The following is an 8,204-nucleotide window of genomic DNA, read 5'->3' as shown; positions in this document are numbered from 1 at the left end:
CTATTTTATTATTATATAATAATTATAATTACAAATTGTAAAAAGTCGAATAAAAAATAAATTTTTTTGTACAAAACAAAAATAGAGTACATCAAAGTATAGGAAAAAGAAAGCGCATTCAGATAGGAGAGAATAAAAATTTCATAAAACCAACAACATATATTATATGAACTAAATTTATCATCTAATTTTTTAACAGTAACTAGTCACCATAAACATAAACGCAGAAACAATAAATTTTAGCTTCACGTAAACGTCAGAAGTGGAATCACTTCTCTTTTCTCTACCGTTTGCCAAACACACACTTCATATATTTGACTTTTTTTTTTTTACTGAAATGCACATGAAACACCTCTGTCGTGCCCCAAATCGTGTTTGTCGTCTCTGATTTAGTCTGTCCATTTAGCTGCTGCCACGTCTGAGATGGATCTCCATTTCGTGCCTGCTCTAAGTGACATGGTGCTCCCATTTCCTGGCCGCAATAAAAAAAATGACCCTGCGTATCTTGAGAATGATTTTCACATATGCGCATTTTGAGAATAAATGAATTTTCCGTGCGTATATACGTAAAAAAGTCCATAATTATTGAACTCGTTTTAGACATAATTGTTAGGCTTCTTGAATATATTTATTAGTTCATAATTTTTTTTGGTGACTCTATTAGTTCATAATTATTACACTCAAAAGTGAATACTACTTTAATAATAAAAGTTTAAAAAAAAAATATGATATATATCAAGAATAAGATCGGACACGCTGACACGTGGTGGTATTTAGGTGTGTTCAAGTGTGTCTGAAGAAGAATTTTTTATTTTTTATTGAGACACGGTTTGGACACAGCAGACACGCGTGTCGGTAAGTGTCGTGTCCAAAATGTGTCCGACACGTAGACACGGTAACTCAGCAAAGTGTCCGTACTTCATAGCTTTTATGTGAATCATCTACACTCCGATAACCATAACGAATCAGTAAACTTAACTCTTTTTTATTATGAGTTTTTCCTTATTATCTAAAACATTCAAAGTCACATATTTTATTTATAATAAAAGTTAAAAATTAAAGTTAAATGACATTGGTATTTTTTTATTTAATAAAATTAAAATAAAGTACAAAAATAAGGATAAAAACTAAAAAAATAGATGGCTTTAGAAAAGGATAATGTTAAATTTTATGTCATTATATATGAGAACATTGATTTATTTTATTATATTTATTTTTATACGAAATAACAAAAAAATTAAATTTTATGTCCGTTTTTTATTACTTATGTTACTTATTTATAGTTGTTTAAATTATACTTTATAGTCATTGAGACATTGAGTCATGTTTTCTTTCAACAAAAAAAATAGTTATGAAGTTATTTTTATTTTTTTAATAGGAGTACATCCATTATATCATGATTTTAATAATTAATATAAAATTTAAAAAATTAAATAAATATTTATTTTGATTACATTCAAGAGTGAATTATATATATTCTTATAGCCAAGAAATTGACTTAACTTGTTTTATAATAAATAGGTATTATTCCTAGTATAGTAAATTAAGAGAGTAAATATCTAATTTCATTCTTAGTCATAAAAAATAACGTGAATCTTAATTAAGAAAAGAAACAACACAATCTTTGATCTTGTTGTTTTTATTAGCATTAACTAATTTGTTAAATATTAGTAGAAATTAATTTATTTAATATTTTGTGACAATTTTAAAACCCCACAAATTAACATAGGGTTAACAGAACTCATAATTAAAATTGTATAAGTAAATATAGTTTGATTCCAAAATAATTTTGTATGAAATTAATATCTTTAAAAAAATATTTTTATCTATATATCAACACATGATTAATAAGTAGTTGAGTAAAGATACATTCATAATTATAATAGTATACGATTTTATTTTGATGCATTTACGAAAATTATGAATGGTTATGTACTCAAATTTATTCCTTAGTACATAATTGTGATTGGATACAAAGAAAATCTGTAATTGTTTATTGAATTAGATATTTCAACGTTATAAATGAAAGTATTATTTTTTTTACCAAACATTGGAAACTCGAACCCTCAACCTCTTACTTGAGTATGAAAAGACTATGCCATTTGAGTTATAATTTATTAGCATAAATGAAAGTATTATTCATAGTACAATAAATTAAAATAAAATCTTCAATAAAATCTTACCACTAAAAGTTTAGTGAAGTGATCCTAATGTATCGGTAAGATAATTATTCGTGCACATTAAAGATTTGATTTCAAAATTTAACGAATAAAATATTCCTATCACAACCGACTTAATGAACGACATAACAGTAATCTCTATGTAGAATACCGAACCCGACATTAAAATCTTTTTTTATTAACAAAAAATTAAAATATAAATTAAAACATTTAAAAGATAAAAAAGGAAAGCAGAGTAGGAAGCAAATCAGCAACATCTTTATCTTAATTCCACACGAAAATCTGGGGTAGATTCTTCGGATACGCCATTATAAAGCTACCAAACTTAGCACCACCGTCACGTAATTCCCACTCTTCAAATATCTCTCTCTCTTTCTCTGAAACCCTAACACAAAACACAAACAAGTGAAACATAAACAACCACCGTTTTCGCTTTCTGGGTCACTGAAGCATTTCATCGAATGGCTTCTGAGCATAACAACGACAACAGCACAAGCTACCAACCTTCGGAGCCAAGACCATGCGCCAACGGTTGCGGCTTCTTCGGCACCGCCGGCAACAGAAACCTCTGCTCACAAAAAAAATACAAATATTAAATTTGAAAGTTAGTTAATATATAAGGTTATATTAGACGTTTAAATTTTGAAAAGTACAAGTTAATTTTAAAAAATTTTATTTTAGTTACTTTTAGAAATATTTCGATCTTTTAAAAATTGTAAGTACAAGCATATGATCTTTTTAATTTACCAAACATAAAATGGAGATGGGAGGGTATGATGAATTTGGTTTTGGTAAAATATTGGGATGGAAAAGATGAAAGAAAAATATATTTTATAAATTTTATAAAATTTTTAATAGAATTAATTTTAAATTTAATGATTGGTTAGATTTATCAAGTGGAGTTAATCTTTTTTGGTTGTAAATCTTGTTTAAATTAGTCTTGGTCAATTTTGTCGGCACTTAAAACTTTTATGATCGAAAATGGCTATCTATTCTTAATATATAAAAGTAGGTACATAGGTCTACTCACATTGCTTCTAAGTTATTTCTCTTCTTCTACTAACGTCATGTTAGTACCAACGCTTACTTGGCAAAATGTTAGAATCCACCACTCAAATCTTGCCAAATCAACTTTTATTTTCACATAAAAAAATACAAAAAACAACTAAAAAATACAATAAAAACCAACAAATTAACTTTTTCTAATTCAATCCTTATTTCTAAAACAACAAAAACACAAATTAACATTTACCCCAACAAAAAGCTCTCAAAACAAAGAGTTTATTACCTTTCTCAAACCTTCACCCTCTTAGCACCTCTCCATACCAAGATCCTATTTCCTTCATCTTCTTTCGGTTCCATGAGCCATTGTTTTTTCCTCAAAACAAATTGTACATCGCGATGTCCATCTCCAGCGGAGCCGCATTGCAACAGCGGAGCCGCATTGCATAAATTGCAGGGCAAACTCCATTCCTCCTCTTGCGGTTTTCCTGCCAGACCTCGATTCTGGGTCTCAGACCAACTTCACCATTTGGCGCCGCCAATGTAGGAAATTTGTCTCAGATATCTTCCTAAAGATTTTCAACTTTGCCGTTTACTCTTCTCATTATTCAATATCATTTTCAATAGCCCTATTTATTTGTTATAAATAATAAGATTTTAATTGTGAACTCATTACAAGTAGCACAAGTTTATGTATTCCTCTTTTGTAAACGGTTCTCCAGAGCTCAATTCTGGGTCTCAGACCAACGTCACTATTCGGCAACGCCAATGCAGGAAATTTGTCCCAGGTATCTTCCTAAAGATTTTCAACTTTGCCGTTTACTCTTCTTATTGTTCAATATCATTTTCAATAGCCCTATTTATTTGTTATAAATAATAATATTTTAATTGTGAACTCATTGCAAGTAGCACAAGTTTATGTATTCTTCTTTTGTAAACGGTTCTGTCCAACACTCACAACCAAAATTAATGTGCATTTAAAATTATTGCTCCCTATATCTATCGATTGCAATATTTTATCATCAAATTATAAATTGTTATTTTACATGTGGAGTACTTCTTCCATAATTTACATTTACGTGTTTCTCTTTTTCAAATTGTTATTCCACATATGCAGTATTGCTTCCACAATTTACTTAGAATGGATTATCATTCTTTGACCATGTCTTATTCTCTTTGTTGTAGAAGGATTTGCAGTAGTAATGACAGACCGGAAGAGTTAATACCCAAAATTGCTAGATGAAAATCAACCAATCACTATTTAGTAAAATATTTTAAAAAAATTAAAACAAAAAACTCTTATCTATTATTATTCAATTGAAATATCAAGTACTAATTAAATGCAATAAACATACATTAAAAGTGTCATAATAATAATAATTATAAAAAATTTCAGTTACAAATATTCAAATTCTACAACTTATACATATTAAGACTCTTACTACTCTTCATTTCTTAATATCTTATACTAATTGTCAAAAATTTCTTAAATTTAATATAACATTTTTATATGTTTTTCATTCTCATTCATTTATTTTTTTCATTATTTACAAACAAAAAACCGCAAAAAAGACAAAGTGTAACCATTAATGCAAATCCAAAAATGAAAAAAAAATGCAGTTTTGTATAATTAATATAAATAACCTATGTCTTTTTTAAAAATAAATAAATTCAAAATCTATTTATAATATGTTCTCTAAAATATTTTTAATATAACATTTATTAAAATATACTATATAGTATAAATAATGAGTAAATCTCCATAATGGTCCCCGAGATTGACGCCGTGCACCAAAATCGTCCCTAAGATTTCAATTGCACCAATTACGTCCCTGATCTGTTTTTCGTTAACAACACGTTGACGTAGCTTGATGACGTGGACCTTTGATGACATGTGTCACCTCATGGTTTGGCCACGTGTAACAGTATGATGACGTGTCGGTCAACGACACATGGCATGCTGACATGGATGGGTATGCCACGTGTCGCAATGCTATTTGTCCACGTGTCATCCACTATGTCATCATTACATGTGTAGCAAATTGGTCTCTTACTTTGCATCAAATGACTCATTTTAGACCCTGAAATTGAATGTTGTGCACCAAATAAGTCCCTTCATCAGTTTTTTCTCATTTTTTTATAAATTTAAAATTCTCATTATATATTTGAATACACTAATTTTAATTTTATCTTTTCACAAGTTATTTAAATACAAGTGTTTTTATAAAATATTTTTAAAATATTAGTTTTAATTATACAATTCTTTTCTACAATATTTTATTAAAAGAATTATGTGACATATTTATATTGATTTAATAAAGAGTGTAAGTTAAGAGTATAATAATAATGCTAATGAGTTATATCTCAAATGGCATAGTCTCCCTATACTCAATTAAGAGATTGCGGGTTCGAGTCTCCTATATTTGATAAAAGAATATAATAATAATCCTTAATATATTTTTTTAATATTTAACATTTTAATAAATATTTTAGAAATTCTTGATAAGGAACTTATTATCTAATATAAATTCATTATTCCCATCCATTTTAAGAATGTCCGATTTCCTATATAATTAACTTCTCACTAAATTAATGAGATAGATTTATACTGTCAATTATAACAATTCATTTTATCTATAACTTAGTTAGGCGGCTTTTTCATATATTACACTATTAATCAATATAAGTACTTATTGTAATCATGACTTGAACAGTATTAAAACAGATACAAATAAATACAAGAGACAATGATAAAATTTTGGTTTTAGTTAACATGTACTAATGATACAAGTTAACATTATTAATCAAAAAATTTATTATAAAATATGGAGTAAATGCCCAAAATGGTCCCTGAATTTCAAATCACTATTCAATTTAGTCCTCGATTTTTTAAAATGACCAATTAAATCCCTGGAATTCGAAAAAGCGCATCTCCGTTAGTCCCTTGTAGAAGTGCCGTCTAAACATTGATGATGTGGCATTCCAGCTATATGCTGATGTGTACCAAACTTGAATTTGATTCAAATTGGTATCTGAAATTGCTTAATAATATCCAAATTAGTCCATTTTCAATTATAAAACCCTAATCCCCAAATTATTGTCTTCTCTTCTTCGATCTCTCTGCTGTCTTCTTCTCTTCTTCAACCTCTCCGCTATCTTGTTCGACCTCTCCACTATCTTCCAGTTCATCTTGTTTTCTCGTTCGCATGAGTGATGATGGGTGGTGGGAGAGAAGCCAAAGTAGCTCAAGTAAGAACAACTAACTCTTTAGGGAGACTTTATGGCAGCAAAAGAATGTGCAATAGGGGAGGTAAGAATGTCGTTTTCTGTAATTGCAGACTTCAGATGGTAATGAAATACTCAACGATGACAGAGAATCTTGATAGACTATTTTATGGTTGTACAAACTATGAGGTAAGGTTATGGCTTTAAAGAAAATGTTAAGATAGTTTCACTTTGAGTTTGGATTCACCTACATTTTTTACTTTGCAGTATGGAATTCATTGTAATTTTTTCTGTTGGGTTGATGGAGGTGAAGAACCAGTTTGTGCAGCACCCATTTCACAAAAAATTTTGCATGAGTTCAATTGAAAAATGACAAATTTAGAAAGTGATGTTAAGACCTTGAAGATGATGACAATGGTTACCTTCTTAAAAGTGAAAAATATATTTTAGCTTAATGGACGAACCTGTAAGGATACATATAATTTAAATCTGTGTTGAACTTAAAATTAATCCAACCACATTAACTTGTAATTAAAATAGTTTTTAGGTAAGTGTACTGATGTTGTAGTTCAGGATGAATATGAACTGGAAGATAGCGGAGAGAACGAAGAAGAGAAGAAAACAGCAGAGAGCGAAGAAGAGAAGACAATAATTTGGGGATTAGGGTTTTATAATTGAAAATGGATTAATTTGGATATTATTAAGCAATTTCAGGTATCAATTTGAATCAAATTCAAGTTTGGCAGACATCTGCATACAGGTGGAATGCCACATCATCAACGTTTAGACGGCACTTCTGCAAAGAACTAACGGAGATGCACTTTTTCGAATTTTAGGTATTTAATTGGTCATTTTAAAAAGTCGAGGACTAAATTAAATAGTGATTTAAAATTTAGGGACCATTTTGGGCATTTACTCAAAAAATATGTATAATAAAAAATATAATTAAAATTAGTGTATAAAAAAATATTAAGAATTTTAAATTTATAAAAAGAATGAGAAAAAACTGATGAAGGAACTAATTTGGTGCACGAAATTCAATTTTAGGGACTAAAATAAGTCATTTGATGCAAAGTAAGGGACTAATTTGGTGTACATGTAACGATGGCATAGTGGATGACGCGTGGACAAATAGCATTGCGACACGTAGCATAATCTGACACGTGGCAAAATAGCATTGTGACACGTGGCATACCCATCCATGTCAGCATGCCACGTGTCGTTGACCGACATGTCATCATACCGTTACACGTGGCCAAACCATGAGGTGGCACATGTCACTAAAGGTCCACATCATCAAGCCACGTCAGTGCGTCGTTAACGGAAAACGGGTCAGGGACTACTATGGTGCAATTTTTCCAATCTCAGGGACGTAATTGGTGTAATTGGAATCTCATGGACGATTTTGGTGCACGGCGTCAATCTCGAGGACCACTATGAGAATTTACTCTATAAATAATCTACCTCTCTACGCATTGCGTGGGTCTCACTCTAGTTTACTCTAAAAATAAAATCACAGAATCATTTAATCATCTTGATATGATCATAATAAATGAGATATAACTCGGTGAAATCCGTTACAAACTCGCCGCTTTATGAGCTATAACTCGGCATAGTCCGTTACAGGTTCACTCATTCATGAGCTATAACTCGGCACAATCCATTATAAGCTCGTCCATTCATGAGCCATAACTCGGCTAAAAGTGTTCTCATCGTGACCAACGATGTAACAGTAGACGAATAAATAGACGTTGTCCGCTATTTTATAACCGACCTTAATATTAAAAGCATAACGGA

The 8,204-nt window shown here is 29.9% G+C and overlaps 1 long non-coding RNA gene across 1 annotated transcript; it reads right to left on the bottom strand.

The window, feature by feature from the left end:
- LOC110266691 lies at positions 2,326 to 2,754 on the bottom strand. Its single transcript, XR_002354178.1, has 2 exons — positions 2,685 to 2,754; positions 2,326 to 2,565 (listed from the first exon to the last, which is right to left on the bottom strand). It is a non-coding gene; the product is annotated as an uncharacterized LOC110266691 (long non-coding RNA).

Source organism: Arachis ipaensis, chromosome B09 (genome assembly GCF_000816755.2).
Source record: "Arachis ipaensis cultivar K30076 chromosome B09, Araip1.1, whole genome shotgun sequence".
Classification (NCBI taxonomy): domain Eukaryota; kingdom Viridiplantae; phylum Streptophyta; class Magnoliopsida; order Fabales; family Fabaceae; genus Arachis; species Arachis ipaensis.
This window is presented reverse-complemented; position numbering and strand designations above follow the sequence as displayed.